The sequence below is a fragment of the Eschscholzia californica genome, unplaced genomic scaffold (genome assembly GCF_041429995.1).
Source record: "Eschscholzia californica isolate CP2 unplaced genomic scaffold, dmEscCali1.0.p SCAF_1, whole genome shotgun sequence".
NCBI lineage: Eukaryota > Viridiplantae > Streptophyta > Magnoliopsida > Ranunculales > Papaveraceae > Eschscholzia > Eschscholzia californica.
The window spans coordinates 61,556,057-61,575,160 of NW_028238198.1; the positions used below are offsets into that span (position 1 = coordinate 61,556,057).

Sequence of the window (19,104 nt, forward strand, 5' to 3'; positions counted from 1 at the left end):
TCGTCTATGTTCACTGTTTTGCGGAGAAATGCTTTAAGTTTAGGTTTTCATGGCGACCGACGTGAAAATTTGGATTTGGGGCGTTACACCTTGAGCTGCCATCGGCCTCAGTCTCGGATGGACCACCAATAGATGATGAAGAGACCGAAGTAGGCACATTCAAATCAGCCGTATACTCAGCAAATAATTCGCGTAATTTATTAACCATCGTGAAGGATTGCGAAGTAGAACACCTAATAACATGAGACGAACTTTAGAAACAATTCTCAAGTTCAGCTAAGAGCATATCAACTTTCATTTTGATTCTTGGATCTAAAATACATGCAATACCGAATAAAACGGGGGTTTCACCCCAATACTTGCAAAATTTAGCTTCCATGGAATTAATAATTTCCGCAAACATAGGATCATTTTGATTATCCAGAAATACCATTCCAATATCAACCAAATACTCCAAGAAGGAGTTAGTAGTTACATAATCAACACCTGAAAAGAAATTGGTTGCCTCATAAAAAGGCTTCAAAAACTTGTACAACATATTGGCATGTTGCCAATCATAACTCGATAAAACATACAGAGGAGAGCGATCGGATAAAAAAGAATCTATCGTATCCTTAAATGGCAAGACACTTTTCAACATAAGATAAGTTGAATTCCAATGATGGTTTACATCCAACTGTAATTTTTTGGGAGAAACCCCCTTTGATTCACAATGTGTTCGAAATTGTGCGTTTCTAGTCTCCGATGCAACAATATATTCAAGAGAACCTTTCAACCGTATAAGCATTTCCCTGAATTGAGGAACTTCGAAACCATCCTGAACAACTAGGTTCAAGATGTGACAGCAACATCGAACATGAAACAGTTCACCTCTCAACGGTAAATGAGGCATTAACTCGACCAATCGAGAAACAAAAACAACGTTTGCACTAGCATTATCCATAGAGAAGGAAAACACTTTGCCCGAAATCATCCAATCATTAGTTAATTTGTCAAACAAAACATTGGCAATATGTTCCCCGGTATGAGATTTGTCTAACAAAATATAAGAGATAATTCTCTTTCGAATGCACCAAGTCTCATCAATATAATGTGCAGTAATGGACATGTAACTAAGCCTCTGATTCGAAGACCAGATATCAGATGTGAGAGCAATTCGGCCAGGAGCATTAAGTAGAGAATTTCTAAGTGCATCTTTTTCTTCCTTAAAACATTTTAAGATATCATTTCTAGTTGTGCCCGTCGAAAATGATTTGAAACCAGGATGAAACGAGTGAGTAGCATAAAACTCGAAGAACGGATCTTCTACAAATTGCATTGGCAACTCGCGAAGGATTATAAGTTTGATCATATTTTTCCTAGCTCTCGCCTGACTAAACTGAAATGAGGCCAACTTTCCATTCTTTTGATTTTGCGACAATTTTGTCTGAGACATGTCAATTTTCAACCTGGCAGCACATATTGCAGTGTGCCGCCTAAAATGGGTTGTCCCATTAGACGATTTCGAATATCTCATAACACCACAAAAAGTGCATTTGGCCATTTTAATTATATTGCCATCTTTTTTAGGACCTGGAACATCCACAAAGGTATAAAAGTTCCAAACCTCAGAGGTTCTGTCTCTCGTACAGGTTGATTTTCCAGTCGCCAGATCCACTTCAACTGTGGGAGATCCGGCAGGAGCAGATGAACCAGGAACAGAAGAACCAGCAGTACTAGCAGGAGTTAAGTCTCCATGAGCACCACTTTGACTCTCCGTCAAATCAACCTAAATTAGAACCACAACCAACATAGAAATGTCGTACTAATAGGCTGAGTTCTTTTCTAGAGAATTAAGACAATTAACTTCATCATCGGTTTGTAGGCGGAGTAGATATTTGTTCCAACAATCAATTTGAAACCAGCTTCCTTGAATCACCCGTTTTGGTTACTATTTTTTCACAACAAAGAAGTATCCACAATTGTAAGACCACATGACCAGGTTCTTCTGTTGGATAACAGAATAAACCTAGACAACCGGTCTTCATCAATTCGGTCCTTCTAAGAGTTTAAACAAAGCATTCTGAAAACAGAATGACAAGTTATCTAGTTTGAATCCTACAAAAGTCCAAGAAATATCTGCTTTAGAAAAAAAATAAATAAGAAACTATTGAAGAAAAAACAAACAAGTTATCTAGTTTGAATCCTACAAAATGTTTTTAATAAAAAGAAAGATCTATTTTAGAAAAAGAAAGATCTATTTTAAAAAAAAAATCTCTTTTAGAAAAAGAAAGAACTGTTTTAAAAAAAAAACTAAACTGTTTTAGAAAAAAAGATCTGTTTTAAAATAAAATATTTTACAAAAGAGAAAGATATGTTTTAAAAAAAGATATGTTAAAATAAATCGATTTTAGAAAGATAGATCTGTTAAAAAAAGATCTGTGTTTGAAAAAGAAAGATCTTTTTAGAAATAAAGTTTTTAATTTTTTTTTTAAAAGATCTGTGTTAGAAAAAGAACAATCTACAATTAGTATGCTATACTACTGTATTTTTTTTTTGGAAGAACTTTTGTATTAGGTATTAGGCTATTAGCTATCTAATGGTTCTGAAACAGAACTCTCTGATCTGTTTGATCAGACAGATCGATGGTCAGATCTGTCTGAAACAACAGATCTGACTCAAAGATGAGTTATGTTTCAGAAACAAATAAAAAAATGCACTATTTCATTTTTGTACATCATACATATTACATCAACACCACATAAAAAAATACACGATAACATTATCTAATTACAGAAACAAAACTCTCTGATCTATTTGATCAGACAGATAAAGGGGTTGGATCTGTCTGATAAAACAGATCTGACTCGTGAGAGTCGAGATCTATATACAACCTTTACAATAAAATACAAACAACAAATAACAACATAAAATCAGAAAATAAAATCATTAACATCATTTATTAACTTTTCTATGATGAATTCGAAGGCTTAACCACGCCATTTAATCGGTAGATCATCGGTGTATACCCATTACGAACATAATATCATATCCTCAACCAACATGCAGAGATCAGAGAGATGCAGACAATAGATTTGATCATAAAAATAAGCCACAAATTCAAATAAGGCTTCGGTTCTCGAACTACTAACCATTGTGAAGCACCGAGGGAGCAGAGAGGCAGCGAGTGAGCAGAGAGGCAGCGAGAGAGAAGGAGAGACAGTAAGTAAGTAGTAATTATAATGGAGTAATGGTTATGGCTTAGGGTTAGGGACTTAGGGTTCTCTATTTAGAGAGAGAGAGAGAGAGGAGGAAAGAGAGAGAGAGAGAGAGGCGTGGAGAGAGAGTGAGAGAGGGGCGGAAATAGATTTAGGATTAGGGTTCCGGTTAAAGACGATGGTCTTTTATAGTCGTTGTTGTTGGGTTTTACAACCGTCTACTAGTGTTTATAGTGGAAATAAGACATCTAATGTCTACACTAGTATTCCCAGGATCACAATCATAAGCCCATAATAATACTAAGTAAAACTAGAAAGATAAATACCTTATTCGCTAGTTTTCCCTCGAACCTTTCCAATTGCTTATGAGAAGAGCAAGAGCTTCAAGCGCAGCTCCTCTACTTGGGACACGAGCAATCAACTTGATCTCCCATCTTGTTGTTTAGCTAGCACACCAATGGTGGTCGGAAGAAGAACTCCTTTCTTCTTGACTAGATAGACAGTTAATGGGATTAGCTCACTTTCTCCTCTCTACTTGATATGGTAGAGTAAGAAAGCTTAGAGAGAAATTCCACACCTTATTCTCTGCCCTAAAAGTGTTTATATAGAACCCTAATGAGAATACACCTCCTCAAAGGTTTCCTAAAACACCCTTTAGAATAAGATATAAGGAAATAGTCGAAAATAGCATCTAATGATCTCAATTCCCTAATGAGGAGGTGTCCACCCACCACGAAATTTTGCATGCATACTACTGGATATGTCAGAAATCTCCCCTCAACATTTCAGCCCAATTCGATCCCTAGAAGTGCCCAAATCGGCTAAGGCCCAAAACCCTGTTTTTGGCCTTTTTGTACTATCTTTGCCTAATTCCTTTTTAGGCCTATGAGATATGTTTATGGGACATTCCCATTGTTATATCTCACTCCCACTATTCATATCCTAGATCAATTTGACACTCTTATGTGTAAACCGTTGTAGGATCCGATTGAAGTTAGCCGCGAATTACTTCGTAATTCGACGATCGTAGTTGGTCTCTAGCTACAACTCTACGATCCCTAAATCAATCGGACTTGATGATATTCCACATCAATTTTCCTATCCGACAAATTGTTTGCATTGTCACCTTGGTCGAAGGATATCTCCTTCAACTCCTTCAGACTCCCACTTGGACTTAGAACAAGTACAATGCTCGATTCCCATGTCACTTAGTATCCCATCTGATACGTCACGTCATTCAGACTCTCTTGATCTCGAGTACAACTGTCAAAAAAAATGATTAACTTTTAATCCATTTGAGCACGGCCATGCATTTTCAGTTGTTGCTCGTCAAGTGGCCCGAGGACACTGCATCCTAACATGGTTATGAGGACATAATCCATTCTTGCGCTGCCACTCCACTGCATGTCTATCCTGTCCTTCCCACTATCCGTTTTTAATGGCGCGACGTTTAACGGAACCAAAGTCAGACATTCCTTACATAAGATGAGCTGAACACTCATGTTTTGAGGAATCTCTTCAATCTTGTCTTTATGAGAAGTTTGGCGATTCATCATTCTTTGGATGAACTTCTCATGTTGAGGGTTATTCCGGTGTATAGTCCCTATTATGCACTCACGTAGTCGAATCGAATACACTATTCCTATAGCCTATGAAACTGCGATATCCCATCGACTCCCGTACTAGTCTTCGTGAGTCATTGTTGTCCATGCAATGCCCTGGACTAGGGAATTGATAATGAATCACTCCAAGTTCACTTAGTAGGGTTTCATTCATCAGATCACGTATCTGACAAGTCTACTCGGAGTGCTTTCTTTATCTATGGACTGTCTCTTAAATACCAAACCAAATTTTAAGGACAAAAATAAAATTCCTTTTATTTTATTTATCGAATGTAAGTAATAAGGTACATAAACTCTTTTATGAATCCAAATTACATTTGTTGCCATTCCCCAATGCGCTTTATACCAATGCCCCTCATGTGTGAATCATGTTTGGGCTGAGGTAACGATTTAGTCAACGGATCTGCAACATTGTCATCCGTGTGAACCTTGCAAATGACCACATCTTTTCTCTCTATGATTTCTCTAATCAAGTGGTACTTCCTTTGGATATGCTTGGATTTTTTGTGTGCTCTTGGTTCCTTGGCTTGGGCTATCGCTCCATTGTTGTCACAATAGAGAGTCACTCCCTCTTCTATGCTAGGAACGACACCAAGTTCTATTATGAACTTCTTAATCCAAACTCCTTCCTTTGCAGCTTCCGAGGCCGCTAGGTATTCTGCTTCAGTGGTAGAGTCTGCAATTGTGCTCTGCTTGGAACTTTTCCAACTCACTGCTCCTCCATTCAGACAGTAAACGTAACCGGACTGCGATTTGAAGTCGTCTCTATCCGTCTGAAAGCTTGCATCCACATGGCCTACAACCTTTAGAGTATCTTCCCCGCCATATGCCAGCAAGTGATCCTCAGTCCTTCTCAGGTACTTTAGAATATTTTTGGCGGCGCTCTAGTGCGCTTCACCTAGATTTGATTCGTAACGGCTGCACATGCTCAAGGCATATGAGACATCTGGGCGAGTGCAGATCATGGCATACATGATAGATCCTATTGCCGAAGCATAAGGTACTTTCATCATGTGTGCTAGCTCATCAGGACTCTTAGGACACTGATATTTGCTAAGCACTATGCCATGTGTCATGGGAAGGAATTCTCTTTTGGAGTTTGTCATCTCAAACCGTTGAAGAATCTTATCTATATAAGTTTCTTGACTGAGTCTGATCATCCTCCTTGATCTATCTCTATAGATGTTGATTCCTAATATGTATTCTTCCTCCCTCTGTAACTGATTCCAACATCGGAATATTGTTTCCTATGATTAATATGTCATCGACATAAAGGACTAAGAAAATTAGGTTGCTCCCACTAACCTTCTTGTAAACACAAGACTCTTCTGCATTCTTGATAAATCCAAATTCTTTGATTTTCTCGTCGAATCGAAGATTCCAACTCCGGCTTGCTTGCTTGAGTCCATAAATGGATTTCTTAAGCTTGCAAACTTTTCCAGCATTTATGGAATCTACAAAACCTTCGGGTTGTGTCATGTACACATCCTCTTCCAAGTGTCCGTTTAGGAAGGCGGTTTTGACATCCATTTGCCAAATCTCATAATCATAATAAGTTGCAATTGCTAGAATGATCCGAATGGATTTAAGCATTGCGACAGGTGAAAAGGTTTCATCATAGTCTATACCATGAATCTGTTTGTATCCTTTTGCCACGAGTTTAGCTTTGAAAACGCTAACGTTTCCATCGTTGTCAGTTTTTACTTTGAAAATCCATTTGCATCCGATTGGTGTTGCTCCATCGGGCAAATCGATCAAGTCCCATACTTGATTTTCTGACATGGAATCCATTTCCGATCTCATGGCCTTTAGCCATTTTTCAGAGTCGGGGCTCGTCATAGCTTGGTTGTAGGTACTTGGCTCATTATCTTCTAACAGTAGGACATCTGTTTTCTGAGATAATTCCTGGAGCCTTTGAGATCTACGAGGGGCCTGAGCAACTTTTGGAGTGTTCTCAACTATTTGAGATGTCTCATGCGAATTTAATTCGACTTGTGCGGGAGGTTCCACGAGTTTCTCTAGCTCGACCTCATTTTCCTCTTCCATACTTTGTGGATAGATAGGAGCCGCTAAACCTTTTGATATCTCTATATCCTTGTTTATTTGTTGCTCATATCGAATTTCATCGATAATCAACATTTCTCCCACTTGTCTGCTTGGAAAGGAATTCTTTTTCAAGGAAGACACCATCTCGAGCAACAAACACTTTGTTCTCAGATTCGTGGTAGAAGTCCCTTGTCTCTTTTGGATAGCCCACAAAGAGACATTTGTCTGATTTGGGTGCGATTTTATCTCCTTGTAAACGTTTTACATAAACTTTGCATCCTTGACTTTGAGAAAAGACAACTTCAGAACATTTCCAAACCATAACTCATATGGCGTCTATTCTACAGCTTTTGATGGAGCTCGGTTAAGTGTGAAAGCAGCCGTTTCTAGAGCATACCCCCAGAACGTGTTCGGAAGATTTGCTAAACTCATCATAGATCGAACCATGTCTAACAAGGTGCGATTTCTCCTTTCGGAAACACCATTCATCTGAGGCGTTCCTGGCGGAGTGAGTTGAGACACTATACCACAGCTCCTAAGATGACCGTCAAATTCTTGACTCAAATATTCACCACCTCGATCGGATCGAATGGCTTTTATTTTCTTGTCAAGTTGATTCTCTATTTCGTTCTGAAATTGTTTGAACATGTCAAATGATTCGGACTTATGCCACATCAAGTATATGTAACCATAACGAGTGAAGTCATCCGTGAACGTGATGAAGTAGCCATAGTTACCTCTCTCCGGAGTACTCATTGGTCCGCATACATCCGTATGTATGAGTTCCAAAGGTTCTTTGGCTCGGTCTCCTTTTCCTTAAAAAGAAGACCTCGTCATTTTACCCATTAAACATGATTCGCATGTGTCATATGATTCTAAATTACACGAACCTAGAAGTCCATGCTTATGGAGCTTCTTCATGCGTGTCAAGTTAATGTGACCCAAACGACAATGCCAAAGGTAACTTGGATTTGAATCATCTGACCGTAGCCTTTTGGTTTCTATGTTAAAGACTTCGTTCTCAATATTCATAATATAGAGACCGTTGTATAACTTAGCACTGGTATAAAACATTTCACCTTTATATAAAGAACAATGCTGATTTTTTATTAATAGGTGATATCCCTCTGTCTAACTCTGAGACAGAGATAATGTTTTTAGAAATAGAGGGTACATGATGAGACGTGAAAATGTCTCATTTGAATCTCTTAACTCGGGTTAGTTAGTCCAGTTCGAGCGGTTACTCTGATTATTTGTTTGATTTTCTTTCTCAGGTCTCATTTACGGAGTTCGATGCGAAAACATCGTGATAAAGACATACTTGAGGGGCATTTTGGTCATTTTAATGACAAGGGTATTCTGGTCAATATTAGTGCTCATAGAGTCCAATACGAATCTATCAGAGAAAGCGGAAGTGAAATCGGAGTCCGGACGAGTGAACTAGGCTAAGTTAAAATTCGGGTTGCCTTCAAGTCAAATGTGGGAGAAATTCGGGATATTATGGGCATGCGGGATAGCTTGGGACGAGCTGGCGCAATTCCAAACTAAGCGTAGCATTGTTTCGATAGGCTGCACTACACTGAATATCTATTACATGTCCCAGCTTCGTTCAGATCCGCGCTTCTCTATCTCACGGTCCAAGATGAGAGTTTCATAGTAACACCGTTCAGCCGAGATACACCAAATCAGTCTGGTTTGGCTCCACCACAATTGGCGCTCATTTCTCTCCCTTAATAAACTCTCTCTGTTGTTATCTTCTTTTTCTTAAAAAGAAAGAACAAAGAAGATATTGAGATAAAGGAAGACCGAGAGAGCTATTGATGGAAAGATAGGATTTGATTTTTGGAAAACTTAGAGAGTGTGAAGAAGATTATTTTCTACTAAACTGAAACTCTCTCAAGAAATATAGAGAGAGAGACCGAGAAATATAGAGAGAGAGACCGAGAAAGGAATGGAGAGTTGGAAATCGATGGAGAGATTAATTTTGAAATTGAAGATTTGAGGGAAAGAAGGAAAGAAGATAAGTGAGATATCTAGAGATATTTTTGGATTTTCAAATATAGAGAAAGTGGGATTCGGCTTCCATAGTCAGAGATGACTTAGTTATTTTCTAGAGAGAGAGAGAAGAGAAATGGAGGACTAATTTGGGCGACTCATCTTCTTATTATAAATAGAAGAGAAACAGAGGCTGGAGGTATCTCGGTTTGGGGTCGGAAAAAAATCACCATCTCGACTGGAGAGTTTTCCTCTGGTAGCTCAACCAAAACCGACTATATTAGAGAGAGAGAGTAATGTAAAGAGCTCACGGCTAAGAAAGAAAAAAAAGACTTAGAGAGATAAAGGAAAAAAAACCAGAGAGCTATAATTCATTGGATCATCTTCTTCATCTTCATTTTCTGAATTTCTTTTAGTGACAGAGAGAAATTAAGAGAGGTTGTAGAGAGATAAGAACAGTAGAGAGAGAAAGAACCGAGAAGCTTATTTTTCTTGTTTTTGTTTCTTTTATTTGTAATCTCAAGTTCTTAGTGAGAAAGAGAGAGAGATTACAGTGGAAGAGAGAGAATTAGAGAGGAAGACAGAGAGATTGTAGAGAGAGAGAGAGATTAACAGTGAGATCAATTCTCGGTTTTTAAATAAATTTCGATTTGTTTCATTGATTCCGGTTAATTAAGTTAAAGAGACAGAAAGTAAAAGCTAGAAAGAGGTTAAGAGAAAATAAATCAGAAGGTTAGAGAGAGAAAGTAATTGGAGAAGACGAGAAAAAGGCGTGGAAAAGAATTTTCTCACGGGGAAAATACTTCCGGGAAGACGAGAAAATCATTTTCCCAGAGGGCGCGTTTGGCAGAGCAGTGGAAAATCAGAAGGAAATTACTTTCCTAAGGCTCTGTTTGGCTGGAAAATTTAGTAAGAAATCCAACTTTTCTACTTTTCTTTCCTTTTTCCATATATTTAAGCTTCCATCCTTTATCATGAAGAACTAATTTTCTATTTAGGGTTTAGATGAAGTCGTAATAATCATTTTCTCGACAATTTATTAAAGTTTTTACCATTTTAACGATAAAATCTTCCGGGTTTTTAGACCGTTCATGGACTAAAAACCTGAGTTATATAAAGAACTATCTAATCAGACCAAAATTAATTTGTCGTTAGAATTGTTAGGAAGACGGATTCAGAAAACCCTAGGCTCTCCCCCATTTGAGTTCCTTGTATCATTTGTAATTATTTTCTTTCCGTAATTTTATTTTAATATTTTATTTATTTTATTTTATTACCAAAACCTCATCAAAACCAAAAACCAAGTTACTTCCAAGTCTTAGAATAGGTTTCACTTAGTCTCTGAGGAACGAACCGGTCTTACCGGAATTTATTACTTGACGCCCGTGCACTTGCGGGTGTAGACCTATTTAGGGTAACTTTTTAGGCCCATCAAGTTTTTGGCGCCGCTGCCGGGGACTATGTTCCCCAAAACCAAAAACGGAATGGGGAAGTTAACCAACTCTTCTCACCTGATCAACTATCTAACAATGCTTCCTAGAGGTCAATAGACTATAATGATGATGTGACTAGAACTCCTGAGAACTCGACGTCTTCAAATCTTCAAGAATTACTTCAAGGGATAAACATTTAAACAAAACTACACAAACACTTTTTTTTTTTTTTTTTTTTTTTTTTTTTTAGTACTTTTCTGGTAATCAAACTCAAATACACAACATAGACTTTCTTAACACTTTCCTTGGGTATAATTCTCTCCACTTTGCTTCATGCCTTATTCTCAGGGTTCTAACAAATGGATTTCTATCTTTCTCTAGTTGACACTGTTTTCAAGTTTCTCAGACTACAAGAGAAAGGTTTACTTCTTGATGACATCCCTAGTGGTTGTAAAATTTGAACTCAAGAGATCAAATGAGTTCTTCTTTCAATATTGCGAGGTTGAGTAGCTCTTCATTCTACTCAGAATTAGCTCAGAAGAGATCACTCAAAACAACAAGAAAGGCTCAGAATCTCACATAGGTTAAGTCTCCACTAATGATCGATTAAGTTCTCTCAGAAAAGTCAACTCTTCACCTATCTAACACTCACATGGCTAGTGCACAAACAACTTCAAGACTCGAAATTCGTGGAAAAACCTTTAGCAAACGGATAGTCTGACAAACTAGACTCTATAACTATTAACAAGCAAAAACAACTAGACTCACATTTTCAATCCAAAAATTTAAAAATTTTGAAAAATTTTAAACCCTTTTGAATTTTTGAAATAAGGACTTAGCAAAAAATTTCAATCCCCTATCCCCAAACTTAAACCGAACATTGTCCTCAATGTTCTGAAGACTATGCAAAAAATAACAGGGTGAAGGGAAAGATATTACCTGATTCGGATGTCCTAAGCGTGGGTTGCCTCCCAGAAAGCGCTAAGTTTAACGTCTTCAGCCAGACGAAACAGATGATTCGAAAAATGGAAAAGATTATACCTACTGGATTACAGAAGCGTAACTAACTGTAAACCAATAATCGATACATCTGTGGGTCCACCCAAAACACAAAGTTTTCAGTGAACGATAGTCTCACATTTTTGTAAATTATTGATAGTGTATGTGAGACTATCAGAAAAGAAAGGCAATCCCCAAACTTAGACGACATTAAGGTCGTTAAGTTTGGTACTACACCCGAAATAGTATAGACCTGGTAAAAAGGGTCTATGTAGAAATGAAAAAGTGGGTGAGGAACTGCAAAAACGTCTAGACTTACTCTCGAGGGACCATATGCATTAACATCTAGAGGACTCTCAGGCTCAGATGAACATATACTCTTTTGGTCTGTCATAGACCACCCTATTGGTTTCCCCATAAATAGAGAGGACTCTAGGTTAGACTGACTGGAACCCTCTTCCGATGATGGTTGAGGTGCCTCTAAAGGTGACAGTATAATTGGCTCTGAGATTATGAGGAGTTCCGCTTTAGCTTCCCACTTTGCAGTATCCAGTAATGGGGTTGAATCCAATAAAGCATTCACCTCATTGATACTGCTCTCCTCGTCAAAATCTAAGTTAAAATGGGCCAACAATGCTTCCAACGGGTCAACTGCTAGAGTTTTTGGTAACAAGGGAACCATTTTTTTCTTTTTCTAAATTTTTATTTTTTTTTTTTTCAAAACCAAGGAATCACTACGAAGATCATATAGGAAAACAAGCACAAAAGTACCCACTTACAGGGGATTCGTGGGTGATCAAGGAATTACCTCCCGTTCAAGACGGGCGATGACATTTGAGGACGACCCGGGCCACTCTTCCCTCAAGTGTTCGAACCCGAGGCTTCTTTGGTTTCGATTACAATAAAGCCCTTTAAATTAGGGTCAAAACTTTAATCCAAAAATAAAAACTAGAAAGTCTAAAGTCTCTCTCTCACCAAAAAAAAATAAAAAAAAAAATAATAAAACTGTAAATTTCATCTTTTCGACTCCTCCTCCTTGTTTGCGTCTTCTCTTTCGCTCCTTAATGCCCTACACACCAAAAATAGAGAAGCAAGTCAAAGTGGCCAAAAATAAAAACTTACCATTCGTTCCTCAGAGACTAAGTGAAACCTATTCTAAGACTTAGAAGTAACTTGGTTTTTGGTTTTGATGAGGTTTTGGTAATAAAATAAAATAAATAAAATATTAAAATAAAATTACGGAAAGAAAATAATTACAAATGATACAAGGAACTCAAATGGGGGAGAGCCTAGGGTTTTCTGAATCCGTCTTCCTAACAATTCTAACGACAAATTAATTTTGGTCTGATTAGATAGTTCTTTATATAACTCAGGTTTTTAGTCCATGAACGGTCTAAAAACCCGGAAGATTTTATCGTTAAAATGGTAAAAACTTTAATAAATTGTCGAGAAAATGATTATTACGACTTCATCTAAACCCTAAATAGAAAATTAGTTCTTCATGATAAAGGATGGAAGCTTAAATATATGGAAAAAGGAAAGAAAAGTAGAAAAGTTGGATTTCTTACTAAATTTTCCAGCCAAACAGAGCCTTAGGAAAGTAATTTCCTTCTGATTTTCCACTGCTCTGCCAAACGCGCCCTCTGGGAAAACGATTTTCTCGTCTTCCCGGAAGTATTTTCCCCGTGAGAAAATTCTTTTCCACGCCTTTTTCTCGTCTTCTCCAATTACTTTCTCTCTCTAACCTTCTGATTTATTTTCTCTTAGCCTCTTTCTAGCTTTTACTTTCTGTCTCTTTAACTTAATTAACCGGAATCAATGAAACAAATCGAAATTTATTTAAAAACCGAGAATTGATCTCACTGTTAATCTCTCTCTCTCTACAATCTCTCTGTCTTCCTCTCTAATTCTCTCTCTTCCACTGTAATCTCTCTCTCTTTCTCACTAAGAACTTGAGATTACAAATAAAAGAAACAAAAACCAGAAAAATAAGCTTCTCGGTTCTTTCTCTCTCTACTGTTCTTATCTCTCTACAACCTCTCTTAATTTCTCTCTGTCACTAAAAGAAATTCAGAAAATGAAGATGAAGAAGATGATCCAATGAATTATAGCTCTCTGGTTTTTTTTCCTTTATCTCTCTAAGTCTTTTTTTTCTTTCTTAGCCGTGAGCTCTTTACATCACTCTCTCTCTCTAATATAGTCGGTTTTGGTTGAGCTACCAGAGGAAAACTCTCCAGTCGAGATGGTGATTTTTTTCCGACCCCAAACCGAGATACCTCCAGCCTCTGTTTCTCTTCTATTTATAATAAGAAGATGAGTCGCCCAAATTAGTCCTCCATTTCTCTTCTCTCTCTCTCTAGAAAATAACTAAGTCATCTCTGACTATGGAAGCCGAATCCCACTTTCTCTATATTTGAAAATCCAAAAATATCTCTAGATATCTCACTTATCTTCTTTCCTTCTTTCCCTCAAATCTTCAATTTCAAAATTAATCTCTCCATCGATTTCCAACTCTCCATTCCTTTCTCGGTCTCTCTCTCTATATTTCTCGGTCTCTCTCTCTATATTTCTTGAGAGAGTTTCAGTTTAGTAGAAAATAATCTTCTTCACACTCTCTAAGTTTTCCAAAAATCAAATCCTATCTTTCCATCAATAGCTCTCTCGGTCTTCCTTTATCTCAATATCTTCTTTGTTCTTTCTTTTTAAGAAAAAGAAGATAACAACAGAGAGAGTTTATTAAGGGAGAGAAATGAGCGCCAATTGTGGTGGAGCCAAACCAAACTGATTTGGTGTATCTCGGCTGAACGGTGTTACTATGAAACTCTCATCTTGGACCGTGAGATAGAGAAGCGCGGATCTGAACGAAGCTGGGACATGTAATAGATATTCAGTGTAGTGCAGCCTATCGAAACAATGCTACGCTTAGTTTGGAATTGCGCCAGCTCGTCCCAAGCTATCCCGCATGCCCATAATATCCCGAATTTCTCCCACATTTGACTTGAAGGCAACCCGAATTTTGACTTAGCCTAGTTCACTCGTCCGGACTCCGATTTCACTTCCGCTTTCTCTGATAGATTCGTATTGGACTCTATGAGCACTAATATTGACCAGAATATCCTTGTCATTAAAATGACCAAAATGCCCCTCAAGTATGTCTTTATCACGATGTTTTCGCATCGAACTCCGTAAATGAGACCTGAGAAACAAAATCAAACAAATAATCAGAGTAACCGCTCGAACTGGACTAACTAACCCGAGTTAAGAGATTCAAATGAGACATTTTCACGTCTCATCAGTACATAATAGCAATTATGAAGTTCTAAAACTAGACCAGTTTCTAAAGGCAGACTGAATGTTCCTACAGCTTTCGCAGCAACCGTTGCTCTATTTGCTACTCGTAAGACAAGCTCCCTTGCAGATAAATATTTGATTCCCTTAAGGCCCTGCACATCAGAAATGATATGAGCACCACATCCGGTATCGAATACCCAGGATTGAGAATCAAATGTATTTGCTAAGTTAACTTCGATAACATAGATACGTTGGTCGTAACCGTGAGTTCCTTCCTTCTTCCCTTTGTTCTTCTGAATCAGTTGACGTTCTTTCTTTGATTCAGACATTCCAATGCCACTCCGGATTGCCTTGGAAGTCCCGTACGTCTTCAACCGTGATTTGTTTCGGGACATGTCCCTTAATCGACGGATGATTGTGTGCGCATCCATTTTCCTGAATCTCTTTTGAAGATTAGGCTCCATGGTGGCCAACATATGGCAAGTTACTGAAACCGATTTCATCAAGATACTTTTGACTTGCTTTTGTTCCTCAACCTTTGAGTTCGCAGTTATTTTTGGAATAGGGGTATCTAGTACGCTTTCTTTGTTTGTAGACTTGAGAACACTTCTCAATCTCTTTTCCCAATCAAGGAAGTTATCCATGTTTAATTTATCCTCATCGAGGATTGAACATAGGTTGAATGATTTTTGCCATAGTAAAACAACATGAAACAGAAAAAAGATTTTGCTAAGTATTACATTCGATAATTTTTGCAAAAAGTCCTAAGTTTTTGCCACATTATTCAAGATAAAACGTGTCCCTAGATGAATAATGCGATTCCGAGATCCCATCTCTCAAAGACTAAGCGGACTAGAACCCTTCCCTTAATTCCCATTGATTTAGGTGAGTGAACACTTTCACTGATCATACGATACGATTCTCGGTTGATGGACTACATGTTTAGTGTAAAATCCATCCTTTTGCCTCGAGTATCCAAGACTCTCTTGCTGATCTCGTTGAGTAGAACCATTTAGACATGTAGGCCTCTTCTATAGGCCTACCCGCAATGTCCCAGGGTAGAGGAGGTACTCTGCGAAGGCCGACCCACCTTCCTCGAACAAGGGCGCAAGGAGTGTCTTAATTTGGATAGGCATTATACTCAAAATTACTTTTAGGGACTTTTACGCTAGTCTGGCGTTTGTTTTAGTGAACTAATTAGCCTAACTAACATCCACGACATAAAGCGTAAAAAATAAGTAAATGCGCACGAGAAAGTAAATCAAGCACATATGGATCCTAGTATGACCCCTAACCTAGAAGATCTAATCTCCTTTGGTTTGCTTCTTGTTTCGCCTTTTAGTTCGTCTAGATCTCCATCTTTGAACCTCCATTGATTTCTCCCACTTGCCTTTGGATTTCCTCCTTCAGTTTCTTCAATGGACTCATAAACCCTAAACTCTAATTACAAGACTCAAACGATTCGCAGATCGTGTAAACTTGAAATTAAAATTATTACAAATTATGCACCCATCCGTGATTAAAACAAGAATAAGAAATAAATTCTATGGCCATACTAGTTTCCGCATTCACATCACATGCAATCATATAATATATTTCAAGGCTAATAATTATATATGCATGTATATCCGGGAGATACTCTTGTCGACATCCATATGTCATGTACGGACCTTAAGTCTACATCAAAGGATTAGACTAATGGTGTGTCTTGGTTTGATTTTAAAATCCGATTTTAAAGAGAAATTCCGTTTGGGCCTTGAATGGCCCGGGTTAATTTCAAAAATATTTGGATTGGAATCGGGAGAAAATTTGGATAAAACTCCCACTCGAATGATGGTCCCTTTTCGTGGTCCGAAAAGCCTTGAAAAAGCCCGAGACAAGTCCTAGAGAAGTCTCGGCCCAAGCCCAAAAAGGGCTCGGACAAGGTCCGGACATGGCACGGCCCATAGGGCCGGCATGTCAGGGCCGAGGCCTTTAGGCCTGGTCTCGTCCTGGCCGGAGCCAGGACGCTAGTCCATGCACCAGACGCGTCCTAGACGCATCTGGTGCTGGACCAGACCAGCACTAGGTGTCTCGGACCTAGTCCGAGACACCTTGGGCCTCCCAGACGCGTCTGCAAGACGCATCTGGTCGAGAGCTACCGGACGCGTCTTCCAGGCTGCTGGTCCGGCCAGGAAGCTTCCTGGCCGGAACTATTGAGTTTCTAAAAACTCAATAGTTTCCAATATTTTTTTTTTGTGTTGCAATTCTAAATTGCTATTTCCAAAATTTGAAACACTTCTAAAATATCTCAAATTCTTTTTAGAACAATTATAAAATTTCCAAATTTTGTTTTTCACAAGTTTCTAAAAACTTAAAACAACTCTTTTAATCAAACCAATTTGGATAAAAAATTTAGGTTTTGAAATTCTTTTCAAGAACAAATTTTAAAATCTTTTGACAAATACTTGAATTTTATTCAAAATTAATCAAAATTTTATGTTCAAAACCATTTTAAACACAATAATCTATCTAGAAAAGCATGGAATGGGTCCAAAACTTAGATAAGATAGGCTATTTTCAAGAGGCTCTGACGCCTTTGTTGGGTTTTACACCCTTATACTCGTGTTTATAACGGAAATAAGACATCTAATGTCTACACTAGTATTCCCAGGATCACATGCATAAGCCCATAATAATACTAAGTAAAACTAGAAATATAAATACCTTATTCGCTAGTTTTCCCTCGAACCTTTCTAATTGCTTATGAGAAGACCAAGAGCTTCAAGCGTAGCTCCTCTACTTGGGACACAAGCAATCAACTTGATCTCCCACCTTGTTGTTTAGCTAGCACACCAATGGTGGTTTGAAGAAGAACTCCTTTCTTCTTGACTAGATAAATAGTTAATGGGAATTAGCTCACTTTCTCCTCTCTACTTGATATGATAGAGTAAGAAAGCTTGGAGAGAAATTCCACACCTTATTCTCTGCCCTAAAAGTGTTTATATAGAACCCTAATGAGAATACACCTCCTCAAAGGTTTCCTAAAACACCGTTTCGAATAAGATTTAAGGAAATAGTCGAAAATAGCATCTAATGATATTTTCTCATTTCCTAATGAGTAGGTGTCCAAACACCACATAATTTTGCATGCATACTACTGGATATGTCTGAAATCTCCCCTCAAAATTTCAGCCCAATCCGAGCCCTAGAAGTGCCCGAAACGGCATATGAGATATGTTTATGGGACATTCCCATTGTTATATCTCACTCCCACTAGTCATATCTTTGATCAATTTGACACTCTTATGTGTAACCCGTTGTAGGATCCGATCGAAGTTATCCGCGAATTACTTCGTAATTCGACGATCGTAGTTGGTCTCTAGCTACAACTCTACGATCCCTAAATCAATCGGACTTGATGATCTTCCACATCAATTGTCCTATCCGACAAATTGTTCGCATTGTCACCTTGGTCGAAGGACATCTCCTTCAATTCCTTCAGTTGTACCTTTCATCCAACTGCTGAGAGATGATTTGAAGGGGCGCCCTATCTCAGCCGTTAGATAAAACTTGAACGCGGATCCTAAGCTGGGTAGCGAGTAGGGTAGCCGGGCGGGTCGGGTAGGCGGGTATCGGTATCTTTCGCGGGCACGGGTATCGGGCGGGTTGACGCGGACGGGTGTTGGGCGGACCAAACGGGTCAGGACTCAGAATTGAGGGTTTGTCCGAGTCCCGCTCAATAAGCCCGATTCTCTCAGGCCGGGTAAGCCCGACTCGGGTTCATGTCGGTCTGCGGGTCCAGACAGACGGGTCCCGGGTTCCCGGACCGTTTTCCCAACCCTAGTTGCATGTGATGGAAGTTCTTCATCCCAATTCCATCCATGCTTCCTTTTCATGTGTCATTACCATTTCATGTTAGGGGTTGTTGTATGCTATATAACATTATATCCTTCTTAAGATTTTTCCTTGTATGTTTATTCATGTTTCATATTATGAAATTCTATGATCGTGGGAGTATATCTGGAAGAATGTAACTTAGTACTAATCAATGTTAAAGAGACGAATCAATTTTCTATAATTATAATTTACAACTACAAAATGAATTAACACTTGAAAAACATCTATACCTCTATATGGTTTCAACTGTATAAGAATGAAGATGACGTGCAATAACATGAATCAAGTATGGAAGAATGTACTTTGAATAAGTCGTGTGCGGGTTTCCATCACATTGCGAGCAAGTTGGTTTTCACTCACTTACACATCTGAAAGATTTATTGTTGGAATCGACTTTTTAGCAGGAGCGTTTTTTGCCCTTTTGACAAGGTTCCCTTTGTCGAAACAACTCAAATAATATACCGTTGCGTTCGTCTCGTCGAGGGCTTGAATTTCAAGCTTTGGTTTGCTCAAAACCGGTTCCGTATGAATAAGATACTAATTTTTGAAGTTTGGGTTTAAATATGGAAATATGTGAAATATTTAAAGAAAGTCCCATATCGGGTAAGTTAAAGGAATATGTAGGGTTTATAATAAGCTGCT

At 38.3% G+C, this 19,104-nt stretch overlaps 1 long non-coding RNA gene and 1 pseudogene across 1 annotated transcript in view; both read right to left on the minus strand.

Moving 5' to 3' along the window:
* The window catches only part of LOC147568023 (uncharacterized), a 33,515-nt gene extending 20,103 nt beyond the window's left edge, over positions 1-13,412 (minus strand). Inside the window, exon 1 of the long non-coding RNA XR_015230936.1 lies at positions 12,366-13,412. This is a non-coding gene — a long non-coding RNA (uncharacterized LOC147568023). The remainder of the gene's footprint in view (positions 1-12,365) is intronic.
* On the minus strand, positions 5,289-5,832 carry LOC147568024 (secreted RxLR effector protein 161 pseudogene; annotated as a pseudogene).
* Positions 13,413-19,104: the final 5,692 nt, after the last annotated feature.